At 41.8% G+C, this 14107-nt stretch overlaps 1 protein-coding gene and 1 pseudogene across 1 annotated transcript in view; one reads left to right on the top strand and one right to left on the bottom strand.

The window, feature by feature from the left end:
* UNC13B (unc-13 homolog B) overlaps positions 1-14107 on the bottom strand; it is a 213361-nt gene that overhangs the window by 121774 nt on the left and 77480 nt on the right. The window lies entirely within an intron of this gene.
* LOC114218149 (14 kDa phosphohistidine phosphatase pseudogene) lies at positions 11539-11913 on the top strand (annotated as a pseudogene).

Below are 14107 nucleotides of genomic sequence, written 5' to 3'. Positions count from 1 at the left end.
GCAACCAGAATACCCCATAAGCTTAAAGTTAGTCTTGTTTATGGTAGGGGGAGAAATGGGATTAAGAGCAGCATTGGCAGTATCAGCCCAGAATTTTGTGTTTAGTTGATTCTGGTCAAGGAATTATACCATCATCTGTATAGTACACTGGAATCTAATCTTCCAGATGGGGAATAACTGGTTATATATAGAATGGTCCATTTCTCTGCCTCCCCAAAAAGGTGTATTAGAAATAATATTAGAAGTAAGTCATAGCGGGTGCCTGGGTGGCTCAGTCGTTGGGCGTCTGCCTTTGGCTCAGGTCAGGATCCCAGGGTCCTGGGATTGAACCCCACATCGGGCTCCTTGCTCAGCGGGAAGCCTCCTTCTCCCTCTCCCACTCCCCCTGCTTGTGTTCCCTCTCTTGCTGTCTCTCTCTGTCAAAATAAATAAAATCTTAAAAAAAAGTAAGTCATAGCATGGCAGTGGACAATTTTAGATGGAAACCAAGAATAATAGGAGAATTATTTGAATAATAGAATTATTTGAATAATAGGAGAATTATTTGAATAATAGGAGGACTATCTGAATGTAATACAGACTAGGGATACTGCACGTCAGGCCTGATGGCTTAACAGTAGCTGGAAGCATTGAACACCTCCAGCTTCCTGTCAAAGATTCAACAATATCAGCATTATGGATCACTGGGAAATATAACAAAAAGAGTTGGAAAGGTAGGGTAAGTCATTTTATACAAACAGTTCTCTTTTTGGTATGTTGGCAAAAAAGATCCTTTTGAAGTTAGTGGTGCTCAAATAAGATGTCACAACTTGGTAGCCAACCTCTTGGTAATACTTCTCAACGTTTGGTCACTATTATTCATGGATGTGACTCACATCCAACTCTTCTGAACTTGTTCATACTTTAAGAAAAATGTTAAACAATAAGTTGAGTTATGCCCTATTTTACTAATTTAAAAGACTGATTCATACTCAGGAAATTTTGGTTTATGATCTGGTCTGTCACCATTTATAAGCAATATTTTAACAAAACCAGTGAAACACACCCTTCACAGTCAGAGAAATCTCTGACACACCAATGGTGGCCTGTATCTCAAAAGTTCAAGCTATCTTCAAGGTCATATTACAAATAAAAATAACAAATGCCAAAATCTTTTTATTTCAGACATAGTAACTGATTAGGAGAGACCCTAGGGATATCACTAATAAAAGTTAACACAGAAACTTTAAGAACTACTTAGAACTCTATCAAGGAATCACTAGTATTATTTTTTTTAAAGATTTTATTTATTTATTTGACAAAGAGAGAGATAGCGAGAGAGGGAACATAAGCAGGGGAGAATGGGAGAGGGAAAAACAGGCCTCCCGCCAAGCAGGGAGCCCAATGCGGGGCTTGATCCCAGGACGCTGAGATCATGAGGTGAGCCGAAGGCAGTCGCTTAACCGACTGAGCCACCCAGGTGCCTGAAGGAATCACTAGTATTATTAAACTACACTGTGTCAGCCTCAACAACCAACTGCTGTTTTTTTTTTTTTTTTTTAAGATTTTATTTATTTGACAGAGAGAGACACAGCGAGAGAGGGAACACACGCAGGGGGAGTGGGAGAGGGAGAAGCAGGCTCCCCGCTGAGCCAGGAGCCCGACACGGGGCCCGATCCCAGATCATGACCCGAGCCAAAGGCAGACGCCTAACGACAGAGCCCCCCAGGAGCCCCCCAACTATTGTTCAATTAAGTCTCAAATCCAAACTGAAAAAGTAAATCTACATGACTTGCCTCTACACTGTCAGGCCTGGGACCATTTTCTAATATTTACTGCTTTTTTAAAATTATCATATACAAAATGCATTTAGAGAAAAACTGCAAAGTACAAAAGAATATAAAGAAAAAAATAAAACTTTCCTACAATCCTATCCCTGAGAGCCACTATTAAAACTGTAGTCTGGGGGGGGGGGAAAGATGGCGGAGGAGTAGGGGACCCTATTTCAACTGGTCCCTGGAATTCAGCTGGATATCTACCAGACCACTCTGAGCACCCACGAAACCAGCCTGAGATGTAAGAAGATCTGGATCTCTACAAACAGAATATCGCAGGCAGTTGGTTTCAAGGTACAAGTGGGGCGCCGTGATTCCGTGGGCAGATATCGGAGGATAAATGGCAGCGGGAGGTAGGCTGGCCGTGGGGATCCTACATCGCCGGTGATCGACAGCCTCGCGCGCTGGGGACTGGGCATAGACTCGCAGACCGGTAGCAGAGGGAAATGGACTTTAGGGCAGCCCCTGGAGCGGAAACCCGGAGCGGCAGGGTCCCGCCTGCGAACTGGGGGCGGCTGGCAGTGTTAGAAGCACAAAGGGCAGAGACTTGCTCCGACCTGGAGGCAGGACTGGGGGTGCTGGGAAGGGGCGCACAACCCAGGACGCTGCAGTTTATAGCAGCACGGACAGAAACGGAGACAGTGTGGCCTGGAGAGCTCACTGAAGAACAAACTGCGGTCTCTCTGCTCTGAGGCAGAGGGGTGGAAACAGGCTCTTCTGCTCTGACTCGCGGGAGAGATGCGGAAAGCCGCCAGGGAAAGCCGCCAGAGAACAAAAGCCCCCAAAACTGATTCCCGCTGAGCCCATCCCCTGCCACAGGGGGGCAGGGCAACTCCCGCCAAACGGGGTGCCTGAGTAACAGCGCGGCAGACCCCTCCCGCAGAAGACAGGCTGGGAAAACAAGAGGCCAGTAACCCTCAGGTCCCAAGAAAACAGGTGCATCTTGCTTGGGTTCTGGTCAATAATTTGTGGACTCTATACATTCCCTCAAACACCCATCAAGAGAATGACTAGGAGGAGGAGCCCCCAAAATAGAAAAGACTCAGAGACTATGACTTATGCTGCAGATTTACAAATGGATGCAGATATAACCAAGATGTCGGAGATGGAATTCAGGCTAGCAATTGTGAAGACAATGGCTAGAATGGAGAAATCAATTAATGGTAACATAGAGTCTCTAAGGGCAGAAATGAAAGCTGAATAGGCAGAACTTAAAAATGATATCAGTGAGATCCAATCCAATCTAGATAATCTAACAGCTAGGGTAACGGAGACAGAAGAACGAATAAGTGACCTGGAAGACAATATAATAGATAAAAAGTAAAAAGAGGCGGCCAGGGAAAAACAACTCAGAATCCATGAAAAGAGAATCAGAGAAATAAGTGACACCATGAAGCGTTCCAATGTCAGAATAATTGGAATCCCGGAGGGAGTGGAGAGAGAGAGAGAGAGGACTGGAGGATGTATTTGAGCAAATCGTAGCTGAGAACTTCCCTAATCTGGGGAATGAAACAAACATTTGCATCCTAGAGGCAGAGAGGACCCCTCCCAAGATCAGGGAAAACAGGCTAACACCCCCGGCATGTAATAGTAAAACTTGCAAATCTTAGAACCAAGGAAACCATCTTAAGGGCAGTTAGGGGGAAGAGATTCCTTATGTACAGAGGGAGGAACATCAGAATAACGTCAGACCTATCCACAGAGACCTGGCAAGCCAGAAAGGCCTGGCAAAACATATTCAGGGTACTAAATGAGAAGAACATGCAGCCAAGAATACTTTATCCGGCAAGGCTTTCATTTAGAATGGATGGAGCGATGCAGAGCTTCCACGACCGGCAGAAACTGAAAGAATATGTGACCACTAAGCCGGCCCTGCAAGAAATATTAAGGGGGGCTCTATAAAAGGAGAAAGACCCCAAGAGTGATATACAACAGAAATTTACAGGGACAATCTATAAAAACAACGTCTTCACAGGCAACATGATGACAATTAATTCATATCTTTCAATAATCACTCTCAACGTGAATGGCCTAAACGCTCCCATAAAACGGCACAGGGTTGCAGATTGGATAAAAAGACAGGACCCATCCATATGCTGCCTACAAGAGACTCATTTTGAACTGAAAGATATATCCAGACTGAAAGTGAAGGGATGGAGATCCATCTTCCATGCCAGTGGACCTCAAAAGAAAGCTGGGATAGCAATTCTTATATCAGACAAATTAGATCTTAAACTAAAGTCTGTAATTAGAGACATAGAAGGACACTATATCATTCTTAAAGGGTCTATCCAACAAGAAGATCTAACAATTGTAAATATCTATGCCCCCAACATGGGAGCAACCATCTACATAAGCCAGCTGTTAACCAAAATAAAGAGTCATATTGATAACAATACGTTTATTTTAGGAGACCTCAATACTCCACTCTCAGCAATGGACAGATCATCTAAGCAGAAAATCAACAAGGAAACAAGAGCTTTGAATGATACCTTGGACCAGATGGACCTCATAGATATTTAAAGAACATTCCACCCTAAAACAACAGAATACTCATTCTTCTCAAGCGCACATGGAACTTTCTCCAGGATAGACCACATACTGGGTCACAAATCAGGTGTCAACCGATACCAAAAGACTGAGATTATTCCCCGCATATTCTCAGACCACAATGCTTTAAAACTGGAACTCAATCACAAGAAAAAATTTGGCAGAAATTCAAACACTTGGAAGCTAAAGACCACTCTGCTCAAGAATGTTTGGGTCAACCAGGAAATCAAAGAAGAACTTAAACAATTCATAGAAATCAATGAGAACGAAAACACATCGGTTCAAAACCTATGGGATACTGCAAAGGCGGTCCTAAGGGGGAAATACATAGCCATCCAAGCCTCACTCAAAAAAGTAGAAAAATCCCGAATTCACCAACTAACTCTACACCTTAAAGAACTAGAGAAAAAGCAACAAACAATGCCTAAGCCACGCATTAGAAGAGAAATAATTAAAATTAAAGCAAAGATCAATGAATTAGAAACCAGAAACACAGTAGATCAGATCAACGAAACTAAAAGTTGGTTCTTTGAAAGAATTAACAAGATCAATAAACCACTGGCCAGACTTATCCAAAAGAAAAGAGAAAGGACCCAAATTAATAAAGTTATGAATGAAAGGGGAGAGATCACGACTAACACCAAGGAAATAGAAACAATTAGAAATTATCAACAACTATATGCCAATAAACTGAGCAATCTAGATGAAATGGAGGCCTTCCTGGAAACCTATAAGCTGCCAAGACTGAAAGAGGAAGAAATTAACAACCTGAATAGGCCAATAACCAGTAATGAGATTGAAGCAGTGATCAAAAACCTTCCAAAAAACAAGAGTCCAGGGCCTGATGTATTCCCTGGGGAATTCTACCAAACATTCAAAGAAGAAATAATATCTATTCTACTGAAGCTATCTCAAAAAATAGAAACAGAGGGCGCCTGGGTGGCTCAGTTGGTTAAGCGACTGTCTTCGGCTCAGGTCATGATCCTGGAGTCCCGGGATCGAGTCCCATATTGGGCTTCCTGCTCGGCAGGGAGTCTGCTTCTCCCTCTGACCCTCTTCCCTCTCGTGCTTTCTATCTCTCATTCTCTCTCTCAAATAAATAAAATCTTTAAAAACAAATAGAAACAGAAGAAAAACTTCCAAACTCATTCTATGAGACCAGCATTACCTTAATCCCCAAACCAGGCAAAGACCCCATCAAAAAGGAGAATTTTATAAGCCAATCAGAGAAAGACATGTATCATATGACCTCACTAATATGAGGAATTCTTAATCTTAGGAAACAAACTGAGGGTTGCTGGAGTGGTGGGGGTGGGAGGGATGGGGTGGCTGGTAATAGACATTGGGGAGGATATGTGCTATGGTGAGCACTGTGAACTGTGCAAGACTGTTGAATCACAGATCTGTACCTCTGAAACAAATAATGCAATATATGTTAAGGAAAAAAAAAAGAAGAAGATAGCAGGAGGGGAAGAATGAAGGGGGGGAAATCGGAGGGGGAGATGAACCATGAGAGACGACGGACTCTGAAAAACAAACTGAGGGTTCTAGAGGGGAGGGGGGTGGGGGGATGGGTTAGCCTGGTGATGGGTATTAAAGAGGGCATGTTTTGCATGGAGCACTGGGTGTTATGCACAAACAATGAATCATGGAACACTAAATCAAAACCTAATGATGTAAGGTATGGTGATTAACACAACAATAAAAAATTTAAAGGAAAAAAACTCCTTTTTTTTTTTCAGACCGATATCCCTGATGAAGATGGATTCCAAAATCCTCAACAAAATCCTAGCTAATAGGATCCAACAATACATTGAAAGGATCATCCACCACGACCAAGTGGGATTTATCCCCAGGATGCAAGGGTGGTTCAACATTCGCAAATCAATCAATGTGATAGAACACATTAATAAGAGGAGGGAGAAGAACCATATGGTCCTCTCAATTGATGCAGAAAAAGCATTTGACAAAATACAACATCGTTTCCTGATTAAAACTCTTCAGAGTATAGGGATAGAGGGAACATTCCTCAAGTTCATAAAATCCATCTATGAAAAACCCACAGCGACTATCATCCTCAATGGGGAAAAGCTGAGAGACTTTCCCTTAAGATCAGGAACACGTCAAGGATGCCCACTCTCGCCACTACTGTTCAACATAGTACTAGAAGTCCTAGCAACTACAATCAGACAACAAAAAGAAATAAAAGGTATTCAAATTGGAAAAGAAGTCAAACTCTCTTTTCGCAGATGACATGATACTTTATGTGGAAAACCCAAAAGACTCCACCCCCAAATTACTAGAACTCATACAGCAATTCAGTAATGTGACAGGATACAAAATCAATGCACAGAAATCAGTTGCTTTCTTATACACTAACAACGCAACTGTAGAAAGCGAAATTAGAGAAACGATGCCATTTACAATAGCACCAAATAAATCTCGGAATAAATCTAACTAAAGGGGTAAAGGATCTATACTCTAGAACTACAAAATACTCATGAAAGAAATTGAAGAAGACACAAAGAGATGGAAAAATATTCCACGCTCATGGATCGAAAGAATAAATACTGTTAAAATGTCTATGCTACCCAGAGCAATCTATATCTTCAATGCCATCCCGATCAAAATTCCAATGACATTTTTCAAAGTGCTAGAACAAACAATCCTAAAATTTGTATGGAATCAGAAAAGACCCCAAATCGCTAAGGAAATGTTGAAAAAGAAAAACAAAGCTGGGGGCATCACACTGCCCAATTTCAAGCTATATTACAAAGCTATGATCACCAAGACAGCATGGTACTGGCACAAAAACAGACATATAGACCAATGGAACTGAATAGAGAACCCAGATATGGACCCTCAACCCTATGGTCAAATAATCTTTGACAAAGCAGGAAAAAACATGCAATGGAAAAAAGACAGTCTCTTCAATAAATGGTGCTGGGAAAATTGGACAGCCACATGCAGAAGAATGAAACTCGACCATTCTCTAACACCATTCACAAAGATAAACTCAAAGTGGATGAAAGATCTCAATGTGAGACAGGAATCCATCAAAATCCTGGAGGAGAATATAGGCAGTAACCTCTTTGACATCGCCCACAGCAACTTCTTTCAAGATACATCTCCAAAGGCTAGTGAAACAAAAGCAAAAATGAACTTTTGGGACTTCCTCAAGATAAAAAGCTTCTGCACAGCAAAGGCAACAGTCAACAAAACAAAGAGGCAACCCACAGAATGGGAGAAGATATTTGCAAATGACACTACAGATAAAGGGCTGGTATCCAAGATTTATAAAGAACTTCTCAAACTCAACACCCAAAAAACAAATAATCAAATCAAAAAGTGGGCAGAAGATATGAAAGACACTTCCCTGAAAAAGACATACAAATGGCTAGCAGACACATGAAAAAATGTTCATCATCATTAGCCATCATCAGGGAAATTCAAATCAAAACCACATTGAGATACCACCTTACACCAGTTAGAATGGCAAAAATGGACAGGGAAAGAAACAACAAATGTTGGAGAGGTTGTGGAGAAAGGAGAACCCTCTTACACTGTTGGTGAGAATGCAAGTTGGTACAGCCACTTTGGAAAACTGTGGAGGTTCCTCAAAAATTTAAAAATAGAGCTCCCTATGACCCAGCAATTGCACTACTGGGTATTTACCCCAAAGACACAGATGTAGTGAAAAGAAGGGCCATATGCACCCCAATGTTCATAGCAGCAATGTCCGCAATAGCCAAACTGTGGAAAAAGCCGAGATGCCCTTCAACAGATGAATGGATAAAGAAGATGTGGTCCATATATACAATGGAATATTACTCAGCCATCAGAAAGGATGACTACCCAACTTCTACATCATCATGGATGGGACGGGAGGAGATGATGCTAAGTGAAATAAGTCAAGCAGAGAAAGTCAATTATCATATGGTTTCACTTATTTGTGGAACATAAGGAATAGCATGGAGGACATTAGGAGAAGGAAGGGAAAAATGGAGGGGAAATCAGAGGGAGAGATGAACCATGAAAGACTATGGACTCTGAGAAACAAACAGGGTTTTAGAGGGGAGGGGGGAGGGGGGATTGGTTAGCCTGGTGATGGGTATTAAGGAGGTCACGTACTGCATGGAGCACTGGGTGTTATACGAAAACAATGGATCATGGATCACCACATCAAAAACTAATGATGTACTGTATGGTGACTAACATAATAAAATTTAAAAACAAAAAAACTGTATTCCCAGGGCATCTGGGTGGCTCAGTTGGTTAAGCGTCTGCCTTCGGCTCAGGTCATGATCCCAAGGTCCTGGGAGCATACGGCTCCCTGTTCAGCAAGGAGCCTGCTTCTCCCTCCCTCTCTGCCTGCTGCTCGCCCTGCTTGTTCTGTCAAATAAATAAATAAAATCTTTAAAAAAACAAATCTGTATTTCCTTGGGAGTTTTTTTTCCCTATGCTTAGGTGAATATAATTTATTTTTTAGATAATTGAGATCATACTATTTAATCACCTTAGGATCCTTTTTAAAACTTATTCACATAAATATCTCCTGTACCTTAAACTATTTAAAAGCATAGTACTCCATCACATGGAAATGCCACAATTACCCATTTTTCAATATTTTTGCAATTTATCTCCACTATAATTAAAGTCTATATATAAATGTTCCCTTGCATCTCAACTTATTTTCCTTGAATATCTCCTAGAAGTGAAATTATTGACTTAGAAACGTTGTGCTAATTTTGACACCCTGGCAGAATATGTGAGCAGTCATCCCATCAAATCCTTCCCAGATACTAGATTACTTTTGATTCACTTCTCAATTGCAACCAGTGATACACCATCATTGATGATACAGCAGGGCGGCTATAATAACCAGACATGTATAAAAATTGAAAATAGCACGGGGTGCCTGGGTGGCTCAGTTGGTTGGGCATCCAACTCTTGATCTCAGCTCAGGTCTTAATCTCAGGGTCATGGGTTCAGGCCCTGTGTTGGGCTCCATGCTGGGTGTGGAGTCTTTTTAAAAAAAATTGAAAATAGCAGAAAGTTGTAGAAATTAGTAGTCCTAAGATTGCTTGGTGTGACAACATGGTGTGCTGTTTCATTTTTTGATAAGACATAGGTAGAAATATCCTTACTGAAGAATGAAGTTTGAATACCTTAGAAAATTTAAATACCTTCGGAAAAGGAATAAACCAGTTTCTCTCTCTACACCAACTTCCTGTATGTTTAACCCTGCGACTAAGGTAAATATTCACGTTATACCATTTGCTGCAAGTGAGATGTGTATCTAATATGCAGACCAAATTGCACAGCCTCAGAATATCTCAATAAATTGAGCAAATATTAAAGAAATATGAAAAAGCTGGCATGCAGATAAGACCTGCAAAAGTAAATATGAGGTTCAAACATGCAAGAAACATGGATCTGTTGGTATCTGCCACCAATCCTCAGTTGAGGACACAGCTGAAGAACACGTCTTAAAAATGAGTGTATTTGGGCACCTGGGTGGCTCAGTCCGTTAAGCGTCTGCCTTCCACTCAAGTCAAAATCCCAGGGTCATGGGATCAAGCCCCACCACGCATCAGGCTCCCTGCTCAGTGGGGAGCCTGCTTCTCCCTCTCCCTCTGCCAGTCCCCCTGTTTGTGCATGCTCACTGGTTCTGTCAAATAAATAAATAAATAATCTTAAAAAAAAAAAGTACATTCACTCTCTTTTATGTGACTCTATAAAATCAAATCTGCTAAAAAGTCCTGGAACAAAAGTAATGGGCTGTTGTGCTGGTAATCAGAATGATTTCAAAGATATAAAGGCAATCAATGGGGGAAAAAAATAACAGCCTTCTTAACAAATGATGCTAGTACAACTGGATATCCACATGCAAAAAGATGATCTTAGACCCTTAACTCGCACCACATACAAATGCAATGAATGAAACTTAGATCCTAAATTAGGACACAAAGGGCAAATACATTTCTGGGAAAATTAGAGAATTTTGTATACAGAGTAGATATCAGAAACCACTACGAAATTTTGTTAAAATTTTTAGGTGTGATAGTTTTGTAATCCTATGTGAGTTACATTCAAAGGTAAAAAAAACAACTTTCAAGAACCTTGAACTTTAATTAGTAGGCTTGTTATTAGTAATAGCATTGGTACATTAATCCTTAAATTTGCTTATGCACATTACAGGATAGAGCGAATGAATACATATTTTGGTATTCTTAGGAACAAGTGTTCTCATTGAGAGAAAAAGGAACATATAAATATGGTGATGGAAGGTGAGGAAAAACCCTGTGGTGAGTGTTAATTGGTAATAACAATATGAACATAGAGTTAGGTATGTATGTTTGTTTTCCTAGCTCTGTCCATTCAAAGAGCCAAAAAGCAATAGTACTCCAGTAGCAATAAGCATGACCAGTTCCAAAATCTTGATTTCTAAATACCATTCCCCATTAAAATGAACCAGGGCTCACTGGAGAAGTGACTTATTCTAAGACTGAGGCAGTAAAAGGACAAGATGAGCCTGGAACATTCAGCACCAGGAATGGAAGGAAGTATTAAAGAATGATGGGGCCATGTCAAAAGGACACAGGATCTGGTTTAAAGGGATTCCCATAGGCCAAATTTGGGACAATTTGAGCAAAGACAGTCACAGAACTATATTATAAAATACTGAGTTAAAAAAATAATTCATGAGGGGCGCCTGGGTGGCTCAGTCAGTTAAGCAACAGACTCTTGATTTCAGCTCAGGTCATCACCTCAGGGTTGTGAGATCAAGCCCCACATCAGGCTCTGTGCTAGGTGTGGAGCCTGCTTAAGATTCTTGCTCTTCCTCTCCCTCTGCCCCTCCCCACGCCCATGCACTCTCCCTCTTGCTCCCTCTCTCACAAAAACAAAAACAAAAGAGTATATCCAAATAATTGGGGTCAGAGACAGCTTCAAAGCTAGAAGTAAGGGCTTCTTTAGAGGAGTAGTCATTTGTGAAAACATTTTGAAGGCATCTCACAAGTAACTGCAGATGACTGACCCTAAAAGAAAAGGTAGTGGAGGGAACACACCTGTGAAGGTAACTCAGGACTAGGAAGTTGTAGGGTCATGTGATATGACAGCTAAAAGAAACCTAGAGAACGAAATCTGCAGGGGCGGGCAGCCTGTGGGGAACATGGCGGCAGCAGACCTCGCCCAGATTGCTGATGTGGATGTTGATTCCAAAGGCATCTTCAACTGACATCTATGACAAAGTATCAAGCAAGATGCAGAAGCAGGGCTATAGTTGTGAGTGCCTGGGAAGCAGGCCCATCTCCCATCACAGCCAGGACAAGAAGATCCACGTATATGGCTATTCCATTGGTTATGGTTGTCCCAACACTCCATCTCCACCAAGATCAAAGCCATGTACCCTGACTACGAGGTCACCTGGGCCGATGACGGCTACAGAGTCCTGCCCAAGGAGCCAGCTGTATCCCGTGGCCAGGCGTTGGAGATCAACACCAGCCTGGCCCAAGTGCCCCCGGTTTACCTCACCCACAAGAATTAAAAATGTTATCACCCCTGCTGTTCGCCCCCACCCTGGCCAAAAAAATTTTTAAAAAAGAAAAGAAACCTAAAGGCCATTTAGACCAACTCTCCCCTTTTATACATCAAGACACTGAAGAAGAGGGGCGCCTGGGTGGCTCAGTCATTAAGCGTCTGCCTTTGGCTCAGGTCATGATCCCAGGGTCCTGGGATCGAGCCCCACGTCGGGCTCCCTTCTCGGCGGGAAGCCTGCTTCTCCCTCTCCCACTCCCTCTGCTTGTGTTCCCTCTCTCGCTGTGTCTCTGTCAAATAAATAAATAAAATCTTTAAAAAATAAAAAAGAAACGGAAGAAGACTTCCAAAGTCACTCGAAGATATAGCAGCAAACCCAGATCTAGAACAAGGATTCAATTATTCCATTACTCTTTTTAAGAAGTTTTAGCTATTAAAAGTAGTACATTGTTTGGAGTGCCTGGCTGTCTCAATCAGCAGAGCATGTGACCTCTGATCTCAGGATCATGAGCTGGAGCCTTACACTGGGTGTAGAGACCACTTAAAAAAAAAAAATAGTAGTACATCATTAAGTATTAGGAAATGTAAGATGCAAAACGGGATTAAAAAGTCATAATGCAGGGCGCCTGGGTGGCTCAGTTGTTAAGGGTCTGCCTTTGGCTCAGGTCATGATCTCAGGGTCCTGGGATCGAGCCCCGCATTGGGGTCCCTGCTCAGCGGGAAGCCTGCTTCTCCCTCTCCCACTCCCCCTGCTTGTGTTCCTGCTCTTGCTATCTCTCTCTGTGAAATAAATAAATAAAATCTAAAAAAAAAAGTACACTTATGATGAGCAATGAGTAATGTATAGAACTGTTGAATCACTATACTTTATACCTGAAACTAATATAACACTCTATGTTAATTATATTGAACTTAAAACAAGAAGAAAAAAGAGGTAGTACCATATAAATGTTGTAAGTTTTTGAGTCCTTCAAAATAACCTGCTGGAATTTCATTTGGAACTACTTACTGATTTCTTTTAGATTAAAATTGGAAGAACAAAAAAAAAAAGTCAGTCCCACATACCAGAGACAAATTTGATTAAAATTTTGGTATGTCTATTTCCAGATATTTCCCCTAATTATATAAATACATTTATATACATGTATTAATCTGCTTAGGCTGCCACAATAAAATGCCATAGACTGGGTGCTTAAGCAGCAGAAATCTATTTTCTCACAGTTTCTGGAGGCTGAGAAGTCAAAGATCAAGGTTCTGGCAAGGTTCAATTTCTAGTGACAGCTCTCCTACCTTGCAAGTGGCAACCTTCCTGCTGTGTCCTCACGTGGTAGAGAGCGCTCTGGTGTCTCTTCCTCTTTTTAAAAGGGCACCAGTCCTAGTAGATTAGGGCCCCCCCATGACCTCATTTAACTTTTAACACCTCCTCACAGGTTCTCTCTCCAAATACAATCACATTAGGGGTTAGGGCTTCAACATGAATTTTAGGGGAACACAATTCAGCCCACAGCATTCCACCTTTGGCCCCCTAAAAATTCATGTCTTTATCACATGCAAAATACATTTTTTCCATCCCATCAGCTCCACAAGTCTTAAATCTAGATCAACCATAAAGTCTAAAGTCTCACTTAAATAGCAACTAATTAGGTATGAGTGAGACTCCAGGTGTGATTCATCCTGAGGCAAAATTCCTCTCCAGCTGTGAACCTGTGAAACCAAACAAGTTACAGGCTCCCAAACTACAATGGTGGGAGGGACAGGCATAAAAGAGAGATTCCCGGGGCGCCTGGGTGGCTCAGTTGGTTAGGCGACTGCTTTCGGCTCAGGTCATGATCCTGGAGTCCTGGAATCGAGTCCCGCATCGGGCTTCCTGCTCAGCGGGGAGTCTGCTTCTCCCTCTGACCCTCTTCCCTCTAGTGCTTTCTATCTCTCATTCTCTCTCTCTCAAATAAATAAATAAAACCTTAAAAAAAAAAAAAAAGAGAGATTCCCATTCTACAAGAAAGAAAAAGAAAAGAAGGAAGGGCTGACAGGTCCCAAGCAAGTCCAAACCTAGCAAGGCAAGTTACATGAGATCTTAAGGCTGTAGAATAATTCTCTTTGGTTGATGTCCCAACTTCCAGACCCACTGGGGTAAGCACCATCACCCCCACAGCTCTCCAGTATAGCTCTACCCCCATGGCTCTTTTCAGTGGCCTCCCTCTGAA

This window comes from Eumetopias jubatus, unplaced genomic scaffold (assembly GCF_037043125.1).
Source record: "Eumetopias jubatus isolate StellerSeaLion01/CBP00866 unplaced genomic scaffold, mEumJub1_p1.0 scaffold_15, whole genome shotgun sequence".
Lineage (NCBI taxonomy): Eukaryota > Metazoa > Chordata > Mammalia > Carnivora > Otariidae > Eumetopias > Eumetopias jubatus.
The sequence above is the reverse complement of the archived record's forward strand: the minus strand, read 5'-3'. Positions and strand labels throughout refer to the sequence as shown.